Source organism: Delphinus delphis, chromosome 3 (assembly GCF_949987515.2).
Source record: "Delphinus delphis chromosome 3, mDelDel1.2, whole genome shotgun sequence".
Classification (NCBI taxonomy): domain Eukaryota; kingdom Metazoa; phylum Chordata; class Mammalia; order Artiodactyla; family Delphinidae; genus Delphinus; species Delphinus delphis.
The window spans coordinates 134,887,594-134,909,330 of record NC_082685.1 but is presented as its reverse complement, the minus strand read 5'-3'; the positions used below and the strand labels follow the sequence as shown (position 1 = coordinate 134,909,330).

At 36.1% G+C, this 21,737-nt stretch overlaps 1 pseudogene; it reads right to left on the bottom strand.

Annotated features, from left to right (window-relative positions):
• Nucleotides 1–12,639: 12,639 nt before the first annotated feature.
• LOC132422468 (protein MAL2-like) lies at nucleotides 12,640–21,104 on the bottom strand (annotated as a pseudogene).
• Nucleotides 21,105–21,737: the final 633 nt, after the last annotated feature.

Genomic DNA, 21,737 nt, shown 5'->3' with positions numbered 1-21,737 from the left:
ATTTTTATGTGTGGAAATTAATTTCTTCAATATTTAATTAATAATATGTCATTAATGTTATTAAGGATCTTCTACCCCATTCAAATCATAACTTGCAGAGTAATACATGTACAAAAAATCAGAATTAATAATTAGGAATGAGAGACCCGTGCCATCTTACCTGGAATAAGTATAACGGTGACACAAATTCAATCGCTCTTTGTTTTCATCATCCACATTTCATCCCAGGAAGATGTACTGTATTTTTCATAATCAAGATTTGTGATGTCATGTGAATGTGTATGCTGCTCCATGTGTGTGCACAAGTATGTGTGCTCATGTATGTGTACGCAGAGAAAAGTGTCTGTGGTATAATTTTTAATTATGGAAATTGATCCAAGGCACAGAACACAAACTGTAATCAAACAGGAATATTTAGTTTCTCTGAACCTAACTAAAATATTGATTAAAGAGACTCAAAGAGATTGATTCTCTGACCTAGAAACCTCTGCTTTGCCAACCTCAGAATTGAAATTATATATTGGATATAAACACTGTTGAGATAACTCTGAATGAGGCTAAGGAGACTATTTCTTCCCCTTCCATTGAATTTTAAGGTCAGATCTAGACAAAAATTGTCTTGCAGTAGGATGGGCTTTGAGGTAAGCAAAAACGTAGTTAGCCGTAGATTTTCAAAATTCTATCCCCAGTGGTCTAGTGGTTAGGATTCTGTGCTCTCAAAATTCTAGACCTTCTTTGGTCACTGACCAGTTTTGTGACCTAACTTCTCTGATATTATTTTTCTATTTCATTTTTTTCTCACTTGTATAAATTATCTGGCATTCTATGTATAATTACATAATCCATACTGATTATATTTATTTGTTATATTTAGTAGAATTAGTTTTCCCTAGGCAACCCATGACTTATGTGTGCCTCAGAATTTCCCCCTGAGATACAAAAAAATTTCCTAGCACTACAAAAAATGAAAAAAGATGTTTCTCTAGTTCATTCTTGGTGGGGGGAAAAAAAGAAAACTTAGATTACTTGCAACCTAAAAAAACAAAGAAAGTACATGCAGATGTACTTTCCCCAAAATGAGGAGAAATAGGATGATTTACTAATGCCTGAACTTTTCTACTTAGCAAGGGCCATGCAGTTTTTCTTGTATAACGAAATTGGCTTTATCCAATTCTAACACAACTGTATTTTAAAGAAATAAAATATTTATGACCCTATATGGAAAAATTTATATGCCAAAGATTATAAATTAAGTAGGATTTGTTTACTTTCAAATGGATTTAGCCTAACATTTAAAATATTTAATTTATAAAAATTAAATCTTAATTCAAATTTTAAGGTGAACATTTATTGCATAAGGTGGTATTCAGCTTTATTTGAATTAAAATGTGTATTAATTGACATCTTGCCTACATAAAAATGATGGTATTATGGTGATTCTTTTTATTTTGTTTTGTTTCATTTTTAATTAAGGGTTAAGTTGCAGATGTGACCAAACCAGAACCTTGTAGATGAATGAATATTCTGAAATGTATAACTGTAGTTTAATAAAGTAGTGCAGATGGGCTCATGGTGGAAATAAAATATAGTAATACCATCAAAAGACATTAATCTGTACCTTCATAAGAAATATTGATTTTTTTAGGTTAAAAGCACAGTTAGTTGCCAAATATCGTTATTAGTTTGAAGTAGTAAACTCCCTTGCCAAAGCAGTCCAAGAGGGAAAATTTTCCTTTCTTTCCTCACCACCACCACCAAATTTCCCCCAAACTTAAAGGACAAATTATCCTACAGTTACAAATGCTCAATTGGCTTCTAGAATCTTCTGACCTCAAGTATAGAACCCACTTCACATGCCTGCCCAGGTTCCCACGTTCACATCTGCCTGCTAGGCTTCAACAGGATGCTCACTGGAATGTCCCCGCTGTCACCAGCAGTGCTTCATCTGCCACACCGCCAGTATTTCCGCCCTCCCAGCTGCCAGCTGGCCCAGCACAGCCCTCGCACACCATCCACAAGGGGAAGTGCAGTGGCCCACGCACCCAGGCCCAACTTGATAGGACTCACAGTAGCTCTGGTTCTTCCCATCATGGCCAGACTCATATAAAGTATTGTGCAGTGGGACCTGGGACAAGGCTCCGCCAGCACCTGATAACACAACTCAGAAGTGTGGGGTTTAACACCCATGGACAAATGTAGGCTAATTAGAGTCAGGAAAATGAAAGAGCCAGCAGATAAATTCCTCTCCTTTCCTTCTCTTTCAGACTGTTGAGTAGCAAGGGTTCCATAAAACCTTCCTCAAAGACTTCCGTACTGATTATGAGAAATATGTTGTGCTTCCATCTGAAGCTGTGGCTTCTGGACAGTGAACCACCTTTCCTCCTTCTGTGACTCACCTCTTTTTCCCTCACTCTTGTTGCCCGGGCATTGACCCTCCTCATAAAGTCTTAGGACGTAGTCTCTATTTTTCAGGGAGCTTTAAGATATCAAGCTTTGGGACATATCTATTCTTAAATCTGTAAGAAATCTAAAATACTATGATAATAATTAAAAATCTTTCTGTAAAATTCCACTTGGATATCCATAGTTTTCACCCTTTAACAACAATACCCCAAGTTTAAAAAAAAAAAAAAAGACAAAGTTCTCCTTAATACAGGAAATTAACCTAGGTCAGGAAAAGATCCTATTTTTCTTATAGCTCTGTACCATGTGATGTAAAATACTAATCAGTTTTTAAACTTCAGTCAGGACTGGTAAAGGATAATAAAATAATTTAAAAATATGTTTTACTACTAGAGTTAATCAATGAATTTGGTAAAGTAGCAGGATCCAAAATTAATGCACAGAAATCTCTGGCATTCCTATACACTAATGATGAAAAATCTGAAAGTGAAATTAAGAAAACACTCCCATTTACCATTGCAACAAAAAGAATAAAATATCTAGGAATAAACCTACCTAAGAAGACAAAAGACCTGTATGCAGAAAATTATAAGACACTGATGAAAGAAATTAAAGATGATACAAACAGATGGAGAGATATACCATGTTCTTGGATTGGAAGAATCAACATTGTGAAAATGACTCTACTACCCAAAGCAATCTACAGATTCAATGGAATCCCTGTCAAACTACCACTGGCATTTTTCACAGAACTAGAACAAAAAATTTCACAATTTGTATGGAAATACAAAAGACCCCGAATAGGGCTTCCCTGGTTGCACAGTGGTTGAGAGTCTGCCTGCTGAGGCAGGGGACGTGGGTTCGTGCCCTGGTCCAGGAAGATCCCACATGCCGCAGAGCGGCTAGGCCCGTGAACCATGGCTGCTAAGCCTGTGCATCTGGACCCTGTGCTGCGCAACAGGAGAGGCCACAACGGTGAGAGGCCCACGTACAGCAAAAAAAAAAAAAACAAAGAAAAAAAAAAAAGACCCCGAATAGGCAAAGCAATCTTGAGAAAGAAAAACGGAGCTGGAGGAATCAGGCTCCCAGACTTCAGACTATACTACAAAGCTACAGTAATGAAGACAGTATGGTACTGGCACAAAAACAGAAAGATAGATCAATGAAACAGGATAGAAAACCCAGTGATAAACCCACGCACGTATGGTCACCTTATCTTTGATAAAGGAGGCAAGAATATACAGTGGAGAAAAGACAAGCTCTTCAATAAGTGATGCTGGGAAAACTGGACAGGTACATTTAAAAGAATGAAATTAGAACACTCCCTAACACCATACACTAAAATAAACCCAAAATGGATTAAAGACCTAAATGTAAGGCCAGACATTACCAAACTCGTAGAGGAAAATCATAGGCAGAACACTCTATGACATAAATCACAGCAAGATCCTTTTTGACCCACCTACTACAGAAATAGAAATAAAAACAAAAATAAACAAATGAGACCTAATGAAACTTAAAAGCTTTTGCACAGCAAAGGAAACCATAAACAAGATGAAAAGGGAACCCTCAGAATGGGAGAAAATATTTGCAAATGAAGCAACTGACAAAGGATTAATCTCCAAAATTTACAAGCAGCTCATTGTAGCTCAGTATCGAAAAAACAAACAACCCAATCCAAAAATGGGCAGAAGACCTAAATAGACATTTCTCCAAAGAAGATATGCAGATTGCCAGCAAACACATGAAAGGATGCTCAACATCATTAATCATTAGAGAAATGCAAATCAAAACTACAATGAGATATCATCTCACACCAGTCAGAATGGCCATCATCAAAAAATCTAGAAACAATAAATGCTGGAGAGGGTGTGGAGAAAAGGGAACCCTCTTGCACTGTTGGTGGGAATGTAAATTGATACAGCCACTGTGGAGAACAGTATGGAGGTTCCTTAAAAAACTACAAATAGAACTACCATACAACCGAGCAATCCCACTACTGTGCATATACCCTGAGAAAACCATAATTCAAAAAGAGTCATGTACCACAATGTTCATTGCAGCTCTCTTTACAGTAGCCAGGACATGGAAGCAACTTAAGTGTCCATCAACAGATGAATGGATAAAGAAGACGTAGCACATATATACAAAGGAATATTACTCAGCCATAAAAAGAAATGAAATTGAGTTATTTGTAGTGAGGTGGATGGACCTAGAGTCTGTCATACAGAGTGCAGTAAGTCAGAAAGGGGAAAACAAATACCGTATGCTAACACCTATATATGGAATCTAAGAAAAAAAAAATGGTCATGAAGTACCTAGGGGTAAGACAGGAATAAAGACACAGACCTACTAGAGAATGGACTTGAGGATACAGGGAGGGGGAAGGGTAAGCTGTGACAAAGTGAGAGAGTGGCATGGACATATATACACTACAAAACGTAAAATAGATAGCTAGTGGGAAGCAGCTGCATAGCACAGGGAGATCAGCTCGGTGATCTGTGACCACCTAGAGAGGTGGGATAGGGAGGGTGGGAGGGAAGGAGATGCAAGAGGGAAGAGATATGGGGACATGTGTATATGTATAACTGATTCACTTTGTTATAAAGCAGAAACTAACACACCACTGTAAAGCAATTATACTCCAATAAAGATGTTAAAAATATATTTCTAACACCCTAAAAAAATAATAAATAATAAAAAAGTATGTTTTAAAGAAATACAGGAAACATATGATTAGTTTACTGTGGAAAATAGATCTGATGAACAATAACAATGAACGTTAACAAAAATTAATTAGCTTTTTTTTCTTTCTCATGAACTTTATTGAGGTATAATGTATATACAATAAAATGTACCCATTTAAATTATACAATTCAATGAGTTCTGACAAATATCTATACCCGTATTACCATCATCACAATCAAGGTTTAGGATATTTTCATCACCCCAAATAGTTCTCTCCTGACCTTTTTCAGCAACACTTTCCCACTCTTAGCCCCAGGCAACCACTGGTCTCATCGGCTTTCACTTTCTGTCACCATAGAGTAATTTTGTTCATTCTAGAATTTGTATGAATAGAATTAGCACACACACATTTGTGTTTATATGTATGTCTAGGTTCTTTCTCTCAGCATAATGTTTTGAGGTTCCTCCATATAGATGTGTTTACTGGTAGTTTGTTTCTTTTTGTTGCAGGGGAATATGCCATTATATTGATACACCACATGTGAATGGACCTTTTCATTGTTTCTAATTTTTGCCTACTACCAATCCAGCTGCTATGAGCATCTGTGTGCAAATTTTTCTGTAGATATGTATTTTCATTTATTTTGGGTAAATAATTTAGTAGTGGAATTTCTGTATCATAGGGTAAGTGTATGTTCAACTTTAGAAGAAACTACCTAATTATTTTCTAAAGCAGTGCGACCCACAAGCAACGTGCAAGAAGAGTTCCAGTTGTCCTGCATCTTTCTCAGCACTCGACATTATTAATCTTTATAATTGTAGCCATTTTATTGGGGAGTGTTATCTCCTGGTAGTTTTAATTTGTGTTTCTCTGCTGAGCAATGATGCTGAGCATCTTTTCCTGTGCTTATTACCATGTCCTATCTTCTTGGAAAGTGTCTTTTCATCTTCTGTTCATTTTTATTGATGTTTGTCTTCTTATTCACTTTTAAACAATGAGAAGCCTTCAGAATCCACTGAGGGGTCTTGTGGTTTACAAATATGCCAGAACATTTTAATTAAATTCATGAAATAAGAACAATTAATTACCTCATTTTCTGCTTTTAGCCTCATTCCTCAGGAAGCTCCAGCTATTCTTGCCTTCTGTCTGTTCTTAGAACAAGCCCAGTTTTAACCAGCCCCTCACATTGCTCTTGCAATTAGCTCTGCTTGAAATTCTGCTTCCTTGTCCCCTCATGTGATTGGACCCTTCTCATCTCTCACGTCTCAGCCCAAAAGTCATATCCTCAGAGAAACCTTCCATGACCACCCAATCTAAAATAAAGCCTTTTATGCCAGTTCCTATCACAGCACCCTGTTTCATCACTTCTCATAATCTACAGTTATATATTTTTAATTTATTTGCTAAGTTGTTTATTGTCCCCACACACACACAACCTGTGCTCCATAAGAGTAGACACCATGCCCAACCTGTTTTCCAGGGACCCTTCCAGCATGTTACACAGTGCAAAGCCCACTTTGGGAGAGGAATAAATATTTACTGCTGAGTGAATTAATACCTCAGTTCTCCATGGGTCATTAATTTGAAGGTCAATTTACACTTAGAGAAATGATTTACTCCCTAAAGTTCCTGTTGAAATTTTAGGCAGCTGTCAGTAACTCAAAAACGGGGATATGCTTGGACTCTCTTCCTGCTCACCTATTCATCAGGAGATTCCTAGGGTAAAAGAGGCTTTGTGAGCTTTCCTAGATGACTGTGGGCAACTACAGGAATTCCAAGGAGCCCCAGTATAGTTCTTGGCTTTTTGAGACTTCATATCAATGTTGAAACTTTTCAGAATAAGTTTCTCAAAATAAACAGGATTATCCAAAGGATATTGAGCTATTTCTGGGCTCACCGAGAAACTAGGCAAATCACACAATGAGTAAAGTAGGCCCAGTAGAAGACAACAGAGAGTGGTGGGTATCTTGGTGAGTGCCAAGTGTTGTCATGCTAAAATGAAGGATCAGTTTTTCCCAATCTCCTGGTTATGAATGATTAAGTGAATGAAGATAGGTTCACTTGTAGGCTCTATCTCTTAGTAATTATATTAATATTGGCAAGTTACTTAATCTCTATTTTAGTTTCTTTATCGTTAAAGTGGGGATAATAAGACCAATGTTTAAGCTGCTTTCTGGATTAAGTGGAATGCTCGTAGAGTGCCTGGCATATAGTAGAAGTTTTATTTTGGTTTTTGTTTGTTTCCCAATTTAAATCACTTAAGCTTACATGTATTAGAAAGCAAACATTTTCCAAACACATACTGTATTTAGTTCTCCATTCAACTAGCTGCCTAATAAATATTCACTAATAGCAATAAAAATTTAACGGGTCTTGGAACAAATAGGTAACAATTATATAACCTAGAGACTGTAGCAGCAAATGAAATAAAAAATGTATTAAAAAAGAAAGACCTTAAATTCATATTACTAAGTGAAAGAAGTCAATGTGAAAAGGCAACGTACTCTATGATTCCAACTATATGATATTCTGGAAAAGGCAAAACTATGGAGGCAATAAAAAGATCAGTGGTTGCTAAGGGTGGAGTAAGGGGAGGAGAGATGAATAAGCAGGATTATAAGGGGATTTTTAGAGCAGTAAAAATACTCTGATATAATAATAATGGGTACAGTGTATATGTCATTATACATTTTTCCAAACCCATGTAACGTATAATACCAAGAGTGAACCCAAGGGTAAACTATGAGGTTTTGGTTGATTTTGGTGTGTCAATATAGGTTCATCCTTGGTTTAAAAAAAAAAAGTACCATTCTGGTGACTGATGTTAGCAATGAGAGAGGTTATGCATGTGTAGGGGCAGGGGGTATATAGGAAATCTCTGTACCTCCCTCTAAATTTTGTTGTAAACCTAAAACTGGTCTAAAAAAATTGTCCAAAGAAAGAAAATAATTCAAAGAAAAAAATACTTTTCATAATCAATTTAATAGAGCAGAGACTCAGACAAACTTAAAAAATATTTTTTTCAAGATATTCTTATTAAACATTCTCTAAAGAATAAGAAATATAATTTATGCTTGACTTTAAAAAAAGGTTGTAGTGCATTTGTTTGGCAATATTATAGAATTAGATATTGTATTTTCCAGACAGTCAAATCTTACTCTGTGATATTTCCTTTTAAAATAACTTTGTCTAAATATTATATAATATCGCTTACGTGTGGAATCTAAAAAAAAAACAGTACAAATCAACTTATTTACAAAATACAAACAGACTCACAGACACAGAAAACAAAATTATGGTTACCAAAGGGGAAAGGGGAGGAGAAGAGAGAAATTAGGAGTATGGGATTAACAGATACACACCATATATAAAATAGATCAACAACAAGGATTTACTGTACAGCACAGAGAACTATATTCAATATCTTATAATAACCTATAATGGAAAATAATCTAAAATTGTATACCTGAAACTAACACAATATTGTAAATCAACTATAGTTAAATTAAAAAATAAGTATATAAAAATAACTATAAATTTATAAATGTGATGCAGGTATTATTATATAGCAACTGGGCATCAGAGATTAATCAAACTGTACCAAGTTAAACAAATAAGAAGTTCCTATTCAATCCTAGGTCTTTCAGGATAGAGAAGAAGAGAAATTTGACTAAATAAAATAACTGCAAAAATCACGTCTGAAATCAATGGGTATATAAGTAAAGTCAGCACCTGTATACAGATGAGTCTCATATCCGCCTGGCCATATACTCCATCTTCATGCTGACCGTACATATGTGTATATCCTGTTGTCACCTTAAACTCAGTAAGCCTAGAGGAAATGTCTTTATCTCTGCAAAAATAGTTTCACTTTCTCAATTAAAATCCATTTTATTTTCTCAATCATTAAGCCTTCAAAGTATACACTTGTCTTCCAGTCTTTGATTTTGAACCTCATGTCTAACCAGTTAGCAAGTTCTAAAAATTTTTCTAGTGAGATAAGGAAAAAGATTGTTGGTTATTTCTTACTTCCCTTCTTAGGCCTCAAACCAGAAAGGGGAAAGGAAATTCTAAATGCAACAAGCAGAGTTCGATCATTTGCTTACCATGGGAAGAAGGAGCCTCTGAATTTAAAAATAACCCTTACCTAGAGTCCAGTGATCAAAATCTATACTTGTCTCAGCTACTAACTAGCCTTGTGACATCAGATAAGACACTTCCCCTCTCTGCTTCAGTTACCTGATCTTCAGAATGGTGGGGAAGTGGGTGGTATTCTAAAATAGATTCTAAACTTCTGTGTGATCCTCCCTCTTGTCATATTTGTCCTTTTTTCTCTATCCCCACTGTAGCCAGTCCAAATATAGGCACTTATCACTTTATTTGTAGATTTTACATTACTTCAAAAATCACTGCAGCTCTTTGCCCTAAAACCCATCGTTGACCTTATGGACAGATTTAACTTTCTAAAACACCATTCTCTTTGTCAATTCCTTACCTAAAACAGCTAGCAGTGTTAATTAAAATCATATTCTAGATCTTTCTAAATCACCTGTCACTGAAATTTGTCATACAAACCAGTTACATAATCAAACTTTCTGCCCCAGTCAACCTAGATCACTCATTTATGTGAAAACATGAACTGAGTTTTCTCATTTCTTCTTTTTTGCTCCTTTCGTGTATACAAGTCTTCTCTACCTGGAGTGTCCTCTTCATTCCTTACTACCCACTGAAAACTTGCTCTGCTCGTATTTCACATCCTCCAAAAAGTCTGTTCTGATTACCCCAAACCAAAATGAGTTGTCTTGCATCTGAACTCTCTAACCAAATGAAAAGACTTGAGTGTTAATAGGTTGGATGGGAGAGGGGGCTCTCAGGCCCTTGGGGATGGAGAGGCTTCCCAAGTTGGATGCCTGGTGGTGAGGGACCCCCATCACTGTTCTCCTCCAGCCATCCTGCTGAAGTATTTAAAAAAAAAAAAAAAAAATGACTAGATACTTCAGCACAGGCTGTTGGTGCCCTGCCCATAATCCATCTGTACTGTGCATGCCAACTACTGCTTACTAGGAGCACTTGGAATTCTCTGGTTGCAGACTCTTTGGCTCTGTGCAGAGCAGGCCACAAGTTCCAGGGAACTAACACCCCCAAGAGAAACCCTCAACAAAGGAAAAATGAGAGTTTGTGGATAAATAGCCTAGTTTCTTCGCTCCTCAGGCACGATAATTCTGAGCGGTGTTCTACACAGCCTTCCAGAGTCTCCAATGGGATTGAGCCCCAGTTGCCCTCAGCAGTAACCCACACAAAAACTTTCTTCCCAGTACTGCTTCTCCGCTTCTCAGTGAGTGCTTTGGGAGGTCAAGTCCTGTATAAATTACTCGCACCCAAATGCTTGTCTTGGGGATCTGCTTCTGAGAGGAATTTTAGGTCTTCTATATATTTTGGGGTTTTTTAAATCTTTTTTTTTTTGGCCTTGTTTTGACTTACATAATTCAATCTTTTGAGAAAATTGCAGTTTCATTTATGCTTTCAAAGGTGTTGATTTTATTTTTTATCAAATGGATACTTTATTAGAGTTATAACACTTATAAAATAAATTTCTTTTCATCATGGAGTTACCAGATTTTAAAACCAACCAACACTTTCTCATTTTTACAGCTAAGATATATAAAGAAATTCTCAAATGCCATAATTTTTGTTCAAGTGCTTTGTCAGCTCACAAATCTAGATCGTGATTAATTTACAATGCTAAGTATTCACAGTTAGATGAGTTTTAGGCTTGGTTCTTAATGATCTAGAAGCAATCCATTTACAAAAGTGTCACCAAGCAGTTTCATGAAATCATTTAATTTAATGCCACCAAGCATGGACCTGTTATACCTTGGAAACAAAAATATAATCTCACAACTAAATCTAGCAGACTAACTTTTAACAATTCCAGCCGGAATGGACAATATATCCTTATGGCACATATATGACTCTGTAATATACAATTCATAATTCAGGGTTAAGAGTGTGGCATGGAGCTAGAAAAACCAGGGAAGTTGGATATTATAGAAAAGCTATGACATCAGTATAAAGTCACAAGACTGATTTCCTCTTGCCACATAGTAAATATACCTTTTATCTCTGTAATTACATCACAAACCAAACCTTAATAAGATTCTTCTTTCTAGGGGATTATCACATAAACAGTATTTGATCATTGAGCATTGATTATGCTACTCATTCAGTATTGTTCTATGTTCCATGAAATCTAACAGCCCAGCTTATACCTGGCACTTGTAGTGGATGATTCAGCCAAAAAGCAAAGGGTTGAAAGTATAAAATAATCAAAAACCCTCTTTTCCCAGAGGTAACCCTCTCGAGGCAAGAGATAAGTATCTTGTTTGGATGGGTGGTGTGAGCTGGGGGCCTAACTCTATCTTGTTCTCCCATTCAAGCCATTTTGGCATCTTGCTACGGCCAGGGTCTCTGAGGTGGGTTACAATACGTCTCTGTACTATTCGTATTCAATAGATGTCAGGACTGTTCTCTAAACATGTGAGGATCTACAACTTTAAGTTATATTTCATATTCTATTCAAATTTAACTCAGAGTCATGTAAAAGAATTAGAAGTAAAAAGTTCACCCTTTGGAGAAGTCTGTTGGGTAAAGCCTCACATATCCACACATAAATATTTGTATATTCATGCACAGGGCAAACAGCTGCATTTGAAGCATAAATAAACCCAAAGTAAGACATCAGGAGCTAGATACCAGTTCCAGGAGTGGTTAGTGGTCTCTGGGGCTCTCCTTTTAAGGATGCCAGATGAGCAGTTTGCTTAGTTGTTAGGAAACACTTAGGTGGATTAAGCAACTAGGGTTCACTTCATAAATTACTTTTTCCTGTACCCAAGACTCTGCTTGAATTAGCTTGAGAAACTATAGCCCCCTCAAGGGTAAGTATTTGACCATTAACCCAAAGGCAATGTGATTACTGCATGAGACTAAATACTACGTGGCTTGTCTAATTTGCTTTATACCTTTCAGGATCAGTTCAATAAAATACAGAACCCATAACCAAAGTTTTACACCAGAGGTCAGCAAACGATAGCCTGCAGCCCACAGGCCAAATCCAGCCTGCTGCCGGTTTTTGTAAATAAAAATTTATTGGAACACAGCTACACTCACTTGTTTACTTATTGTCTATGGCTGCTTTCACGTAATAACAGCAGAGGTGAGTAATTGTGACAGAGACTGAATGGCCCACAAAGCCTAAAATATTTACTATCTGGACCTTTAAAGAGCGTCGATCTCTGTTTTACACTAAAACACAGAGTTCAGTGGGAAGCTTATTTGAAATGTGTTTTTCTTCAGGAGTTTTAGTTACCTATTAAAATTAAGGTTCAGGTGACTCAGTAACTAAACACAAGAGATACCCCTTTTTTCATGAATGATATCTATGTATTTTATGGATGTAAAGGGATATTTTCTTTAAAATAAGAAAAGAAAAAGAGAAAGAGACAGATGTAAAACTAAAGGCTATTTCTCTGTTTAACATCATACTAAAATTAAAATTCCATCTGTGAAATGAACCAAAACTTATACTTAGATTCTCTGCATATACTAAACAAATTACTTCGGGGACGTTGTTATATCTGGACAAAATGGTATCCAAATTGATCAGACATAAAAAGTACACAAATGAAACGAACACACAAGCAGTCAGTTTGTAAGGGGTGTTACGGTCGCCATCGTTGTAAAGCCAGACCCAAACTGCAACTGTAACAAGCTGTCGTCACAAAGGCAAAAATTTGTTAAGCAGTGGTGAGAACCCTAATGTGGTACATATTCAAAACTTCACGATGAGATGTCTATTCGCACAGTGATCTCACAGCCAAGCAAAGTGCAGCTATCAGGACTTGAGGATGTAGCAAATCATTTCTGTGACAATGGAAAGTGACCTTAGAGTGTGGCTGACACATTTATGTTATACTGGTTATCGTTCAAGAGCGGCTGCACAGCCTTGCTTCTATTGCGACGTAGATCGTGCAGTGATGTGGCGGGTGCTTCCAACAAAAAGGCTCCAAAGTAGAAGACGAACACCGTAAAATGGTAAGCAAAACCCAGGAAGTTCCAGCTGGCATTAATCTGAGTCACCACGCCAGAGGGGAACACACCCAGGAAGAGGAGGGAACAGATGAAAGCCGTCACAGACACGAACATGACCCATCCATGCAGTAGAGGTAGAGAAGCATTGGAGGAGGCGACCAGGATCCACACGAGTCCCCCAAACACCTGCTAGTGTTGGAGGGTCTCCTGCAGAGGGGGCGGGGGTGGCAGTGTCTCACCACGGGGACAAGGACACTGGCAGCAGAAGTTCTGGGAAGTACTCCTTGGCGTGAGCCCTCACCTCCCAGAGTCCGCCATTAGCCCCACCAAAGAGCCCGGGTAGGCTCCAGTGCTGGGTCACCTCAGGCCAAACAACCAACCTCAAATGTGTTGATATTTATGCATTATGTTCTCTAGCTTTATTTACCAGGCTTGTAAGAATGTTTATTTGTTTTTCAATAAACTATCTCTTAGTTCTGTTGATCATCATTTCTGATATTTGGTTATTATTGCTTCTGTTACTCTTGTCATTTTCTATATTATTAGTGTCTATTTTACTTTTGGTATTTCTTGGTTTACTACATTTCTAACTGTTTGAGACAATTGCTAAGTTTATTTATTCTCGGTTGGTCTTATCTTTTAATTATGAATATAAAATTATACATTTCTATTCAAAGATTAATTTAGGACCACCAGTTGAAACATAAAGTGCCTTTTCTGTTTATTAATTTTAAATATTTAAAAATCTCCATTGTTATTTATTTAGCAGTGTGTTATTTAGCAATATGTTATTTCATTTCCAAAATTATTGTGTTTTATTAGATATCTTTGGTTGCTGGTTTCTAATTTTATTTATTTTGACTAGAGAGTTATGGACTGTTTGATGTTATTCTTTTGAATCTCTTAAAACTTTTGATCAGACTAATGATTCATTTTTATAAAGGTTGAAAATATGTGCTTAAAAATATACATTCTTTATTGGGTGAGTAGATCTCTAAAATATCTATGGACTAAAAAGTATTAACCAAGTTTGGATATTTGAAGACTTGCTTTTTGTGTGCTTAATCTATCAGTGTCTTAATTAGTTGCTTAAAATATCCTACCATACTTGTAGATTTGAGATTTTTCCTCTGTAATTATATCAGTCTTGCTTTATATATTGCAAAGTTCTGGTTCAGTGCACACAAGTTTCAATTGTCATATTTTGGTTGATTTTTCATTTTATCATTATGAAATTTCCCTTTGTCACTTTGAATGCAGTCCATCTTCTGGCTTCACAGATGGTTCCAACTTCTGATTCCTCACTGTACATGGGGCTTGCAGACTTGGCTTCTCTCTCTCTACAGGTGCTGAGGCCTTAGCCGCTGTGGATTTTTTAGGTGACAGTCACTGCACAGGTCTAATGGCTTCAAATATGGCTTATTGCTATATGTCTCTTTTCTGTTTCTGGCAGCTAGACATCTAGACACTTTACTTTCTTGTTCTGATATTAAAAATTCTATATCTATACCATTTTCTACATATCTATTAATTTTTCTGTTTTGTGTGTGTATATATATATATATATATATATATACACACATACACATTCTATACATACACACATATATGTTACATAGCAGGAAGAGATGCATATATGTATGTGTAATGTATACGGAGAGAATGCACACAAGAATTGGTGTATTAATGTGCGTTCCTTCTGCCATCTTGACCTTGAAGTCTATCTAATCTTTTCTTAAATAGAAAATGTGATTAATTGGCATTTCCATTCAACTTCTTGAACTTCAAATGCATTTCTTTCATTTGGAATTAATTTTCCTGAGCAGTTTAGTGAATACCTCATTGCTTTCCTATGAAAGCTGCCCAAAAGATTTCAATATAAGTTAAGTTGCTAATGACTACTTAGTCCTTTCACTAGAAATGCAAAGCTCCCCTTGAGTGATACTACTGATGTATTTCTATAAACACCTTGTTAAATGCTTACTGCTTTTAGAAATGGTACCTGGGCTGATGCCCAAGCTTACATTAAGAAGGGAATGATACTAATATGCCCTTTAAAAAAGCATCTTTTATAGCCTAGCAGGAAGAAAAATCACTTTACTCTCATAATTTGCTTTATGCATTGCTGTTACCATTGCTAATTACAGTATCCCAAAAAAAGCATTTATTTATTAAGTCTCTTCGGTTTAGTTTCCTCAATTAGTAAAATTTATTTTCCTCTCTCAGTAAAATTTCTTTCTCCCTATTAAAATTTTTATATAATTTGATTGGATACAGAATATAGATGGATGATCAAAGTAACTAATGATAGAGAGATTGGTTAATACTTTGTTTTCTTTTATCATTCTATTCAGACTTAAAAATTCCAGATCTCTTTCCTTTCTAAAAGTAAAAAAGGCTTAAGGAGTTCTAAATCTCATTTAGCCAGACACATCCACTTATGTCTTTAACAATTTAGAATGTGTTTTGACAGATTTTCTTCCTTTCTTTGCTGTCTGTATTATAATTTATGGTTTCATTGCACAGCAGTTAAATATTATAGTCATTTTCAGGAAGAGAAGAAAAGTTATCATAATCTAGCTACCTTTATACTATCATACCTGAATCATTTAGAAAATCTTAGGAATCTATCCAACTGCATTTCTCATAAAGCAATAAAACACTCCCATGTCTGTATGCTGTGCAGTGCCAAGACTTACATCTGTGTAGCTCAGAAAATTGAGATAACTAAGTAAAACAAAAGAAAAGTAATTAAATAGAGCACATTTTGCAGTACCATTGTGACCATGCAACTTGAACAAAGCCTATGAAAGCAAATTTTGTTCAACTGCAATTTCTTACATAACATTTTCCAGCATTTTACATAATATAATATGAATTAAAGATAAAGTAGATCTTTCACATATAAGCCAAAAAAAGCTGACTGATTGTCAATGACTGCTAATTATAGTTGATTGTCAATGACTGCTAATTATAAAAAAGATACAATTCGGGACTTTGCTGGTGGCGCAGTGGTTAAGAATCCACCTGCCAATGCAGGGGACACAGGTTCGAGCCCTGGTCCGGGAAGGTCCCACATGCTGCGGAGCAACTAAGCCAGTGAGCCACAACTACTGAGCCTACGTGCTCCGTGTTGCAACTACTGAAGCCCGCACGCCTAGAGCCGGTGCTCCATAACAAGAGAAGCCACCGCGATGAGAAACCAGTGCACCGCAACAAAGAGTAGCCCCCACTCACCGCAGCTAGAGAAAAAAGCCCGTGTGCAGCGATGGAGACCCAAGGCAGCCAAAAATGAAATAAATAAGTAAAATAAATTTATAAAAAAAAAGATACAAGTCATTTTCTCATCAAGATTAGAATTGTTATCCCAAATATGACTGAGGTTACGATTTTTAAAAGGGTAAAATGAAATAATTTAAGATTAATTATAGAATAATTATAATAGCATAGCTTGCTTTTACAGTATTCTGAATCAGATTTACACATATTTAAAAAGCGGTTTTATATGGGAATATAGGTATATGTATAGCTGATTCACTTTGTTATAAAGCAGAAACTAACACACCATTGTAAAGCAATTATACTCCAATAAAGATGTTTAAATAATTAATTAATTAAAAATTAAAAAGGGGTTTTGTGGTTCAATTTACTAGATAATTTCGGTTATAAATCAGAAAAATCTTTTCTTTAGCATGTGTCCCTTCTGACATTTGACCTTGAAGTCTATCTAATCTTTTCTTCAGCAAAACAAAGTTATTAGTTGGCATTACCATTAAAAATACCTGATGAACTGGCTATTAGTCTATTGGTTTTTCTGATTTTTTATATTGGCTTGATTATCTTAATATATTCTCTTGAGAAAATTGTTTCTTCATGTATGCTTTCAAATTTATAGACATGTATTTATTATGTTCTCTTATAATCTTTAAAATGTTTAATATAGCTTTAGTTTATGTCCCAGTTTTCATTTTCAGCAAAAATGGTTATTTGCAATGTACAATAAAAATAATTACTTTGGTCATATATTAGAACATATTAGTCTCTTCCAATTGTATCATTGACTCTCTTTGATCCTGAAATTTTAACAGTTTCTGACTTTTTTTATTCTAAAATATGTTTATTGAAATTATTTTCCTATGTATTGAATGCTTTAAGAGCTTCAAAGGAAAAGATACAATAAAGCAGTTTCACTTTTGATTCATCAAAAGTGTGGATTTCCTCCCAGATGAGTAAAATTTCTGATTGCATTGCTTGTTTTTATAAGTAATCATTTTCCTTTATAACAATGTATTTATAATTGCTTGAAAATATCATGGTGTTATTTTCTTCAGTGGATTTCCCAATTTCCAAATTGTTTTCTTTTGACATCTATAACTGCAATGACTCATGAAACTCCCTCCATAACAGGATATAATTGTTCAGTGGGTAAGAAGACTCAAAGTGAGATAGTGGGTCAAGGATTAAGGGGAGAAAATGAGCATATCTTTAAGCCCAGAGCTCCACAGAACAGTTCTGAAAATCTAACTGTATCCATGGTTTTTGGCTCAGTGGTAAAATGACACAAGGAAAGTGCCTACAGAATGAATAAAAAGGAGGAGAACAAAAAGAAGGAAGAAGAAGGGGAAGATAGAAAGGTAATTGGTGATTCCATTTAAATTCCTTAAATTATTATTACAGAATTTCTTTCAGTTCAGGCTGTGTCTTCGAATGAATGCAATCATAGCTTTGACAAAAAGAGCTTTGTAATTTATAAGTAAAGGGGAAGACATCATGCTTCGCCTATTCCAATTATTTTCAGCATTAAGAATAGGCAGCACAGAGACTGTGGCAAATGTGGAAGCCATTAAGCACTAAATAGGCTTTGCCACTGAGCTTTTACTTTGCTTTATTTTTTGATAATAGAGGAGCTGCTGGCTAGTGCCATACACACACACACACACACACACACATATATTTGAATGCAAACGAAGAGATGCCTTTGAATTTGAAACAAAGAATAGTCCTGACATTGTGAAAGACTACTCATTTTATGCTCTTATAACTACTCTCAAGTAAGCATTTGAAACACTTTGCAATCTCAACATATTATTAAATAGTCAGGTTGATGCAGCATATTTTAAAATAGTTTGACCTTTCTAACGATTTGGACTTGAACTTTAGGCTTTAACACAAATTACTTGGACGTTGAAGTGATCTATGCTCATCTTCCAATACAGTGTCTACAATACAGTGTCTACAACAGTTGTTTAAAAATATAAATGTTGGGCTTCCCTGGTGGCGCAGTGGTTGAGAGTCCGCCTGCCGATGCAGGGGACACGGGTTCGTGCCCCGGTCCGGGAAGATCCCACATGCCACGGAGCGGCTGGGCCGCTGAGCCTGCGCGTCCGGAGCCTTGCTCCGCAACGGGAGAGGCCACAACAGTGAGAGGCCCGCGTACAGAAAAAATAAAAAGATATAAATGTTATTTCACTTCCCAGCTTAAATCCTCCAAGGCCAAATTTCTTAACAAAACATTAATAGTCGGGCTTCCCTGGTGGCACAGTGGTTGAGAGTCCACCTGCCATTGCAGGAGACACGGGTTCGTGCCCCGGTCCGGGAAGATCCCACATGCCGTGGAGCGGATAGGCCCGTGAGCCATGGCAGCCTGAGCCTGCGCGTCCGGAGCCTGTGCTTCGCAACAGGAGAGGCCACAACAGTGAGAGGCCCGCGTACCGCAAAAAAAAAAAAAAAAAAAAAGGACCTTATCAATTTTATTCACCATTTTATCCTCACAACCTAGCACTGTACTTTGGATCGAGTAGGAGGTGCTCAAGAAATATTTCTGACTGAATGCATGAATACATGGCATGATAGTTGTAGCTTTTAAAATATATGTTGATGAAAATATATTACAATCACAAATAAATAGAACTTTCATCATTTTGTAATTTATATAGGTGAATTCAGGTATTTTCAAGAGTCCTACAGTGTTCACAGTGGACATAAGGTTAATTTTTCTGAAAATTGTGGCAACATGTTTCCTTTCTGTGTTTTCTCTCCACCATATTTAGAAATTTTAAGTTACACGAGAAAATATATATAATATGTGGTAGTATCTTAGTTTTACTCCCCTGACAAGTAAACCCTGAAAAAGAAATTCAAGTGTAAATAGTTTAGATAGGAGATGACCTCAGGAAACACTGGTAGCAGAGTGAGAAAGTGAAACGGAATGGAGACAAATTTAATAGCATAAAAATGTGATAACAGCACAGTAACAAGTGTGTCTTATTAAGCAAGTTACTACTTTGGGCTTTGGGACCCATTGTAGAACATGCACCTCAGCATTATCCCAACTGAGGGGCAAGGGAGCTGGGGTATTTAAATACTATCTCCTATCAGTTGTGGTTGAAAGATGTTCCCAAGGGATGTAAATTTACCAGGACTTCCAGCCAGCTACCATGCACCAGCATAGCAGCCTCCAACTGTCAGAGAAAACCCACAAAGAAATGTATGTGCTGTTCTTGGATGTCTACTGGCGTGTACTACAATGCTAAGAACCTGGGGGACATGGCAGGGCACAGAGTTTGCTTACAGTAGGCTTCATAAATATTTCTCAGTACACTATGCTATATTTTGATGATTCCAAAGACTGAGGGGGTCTATAATCTTGTTTTAATCATGATATTCCTGAATTGCGTTAAAAATTCTTGGTGGTCCATTTTTAAATATAACAATAAAGAACATGACAGGAATGGACAGGTGTAGATGATAGCAAGTGGCATTGCTAAACCTATACAGAAGCAGGTAGCCTTTAAAAATACTTGGGGAAAGGAATTAGCACAGTATTTGAAGGCTTAATCTAAAATGATTATAAAAATGCTTCCAGACATGTGTGAATACAATTTGAAAAATAATTTGGCAAACAGTAGACCATTTCTTTTCTGTTCTTTTTTACCTCACATGTTGAAGTTGACCAAACTTGCTCTCCAAGTGGAAGCAAACAGAAAGATAAATAAGCATATGGGTCCTAAGGAGATAAAAAAGAGCTGAAATGGAAGAACATCAAAATATAGATATTGGTCATCTTGTGGTGTTTTCACATAAATCTGATAGACTTTGTAATTATTGTATTGGAGTTACTCTTAGACATTTTACATGATACCATTAACTTTCCACCCTAAAAATAAACTACCAAAAGAGACTGTGTATGAATGAATTTTATACTTATATTGTATAGTGAAATAAAATATTGAATTTATCTTGTGATTTTAAATAAAATACAATATTTTATATCTATTTATTAGTCTCACAATATCTCTAGATAATAAATACTGTTACTTATCTGAAAACAAGATTTGGAAACAATGCCACACAGTAAAAAAACCTTTCTGATTATTAAAGAGAATACGATAGTATCCAAATGTACAAGGGTATATCTATAATGAAAATAATTACTGTAAACAATGCTTTCAGTTTCATAGTGCTCTCATATTCATTGTTTCAACTAATCCTCAAAACATTCCATTTTAAAGGTAGGAAACTAAGTCTGACACTAGATGTCTAATTACGATGTCTCCCATCTTCAAAAAAAAAACAAAAGCCATTGGATTGGACCTACCTCAGTTTCTCCCCAATAAATCCACCAATGTTGTCTCCTTCTCCATTCATTTTCTCCTCCTTTAAAGTAGAATAAAGGAACTGACCCTCTTCCTGTTGAAGACCAGTCCTTTCACTGGCACTCTGGATCAACTTGTCTTTTGCCTTCTTAGGAAACTGACACTACCAACTATCCTTCTTGCCTCAGCCATATCAGCTTTTAAATATCTTCATGTCTTTTCCATATTTAAAACCAGGCAAAACAAACACAAACAAAACAGAAAACCTCGCCCCTAAATCCCTCTCTATCTACCCTTTCACAGTCAAACTCTTCTAATAAGTTGTCCATATTCGCTTTCGTTTCCTTCACACCCATTCACTCCTCACTTCCCATTCTCTCCCTTATTAAATGATTAACCTGACAGTTTTTTTCAACTTCATCGTACTTAATCTCCTTGTAACTTTCGTACTTGTTGACCATATCTTCCTTCCCTTGGCTTCATTAGTACTGTTCATTCCCAGTCTTCTTCTCATATTCTGCCTGCAACTACTCAATTTCTTTGTCAAGTTTATCCTCCTTTACCCACACATGAAGTACTTCAAGGCTAGTACTTTCTTTCTCCTCTATTTTATCAAAGCAAAGAAGATTGTGTCTGGGGAACTTGTAACTAAAGATAGATGTTTAAGTAATTCAGACAATAGTGACTCTTCAGTTGTGAAGACATTAATCATATGAGACAGTCTGTGGACCTCCAATGTGCCTGAGTTTTGTAGACAACACATTAGAAGAAATTGAAAAACTGACTGCCATCTGTTTTGTTTTTGTTTTTTTAACTGTAAACGATTCTAGAAACATTAGTAGCTACATTTAGAAAAAACCTTATATTTAAGAAAGCTCTAGTTTGTGGGAAGAGATATTACCTTTCTCTCTTTCTTTCTGGGACTGGCCATATTAGACACAGTCTGACATCTTACATTTCCC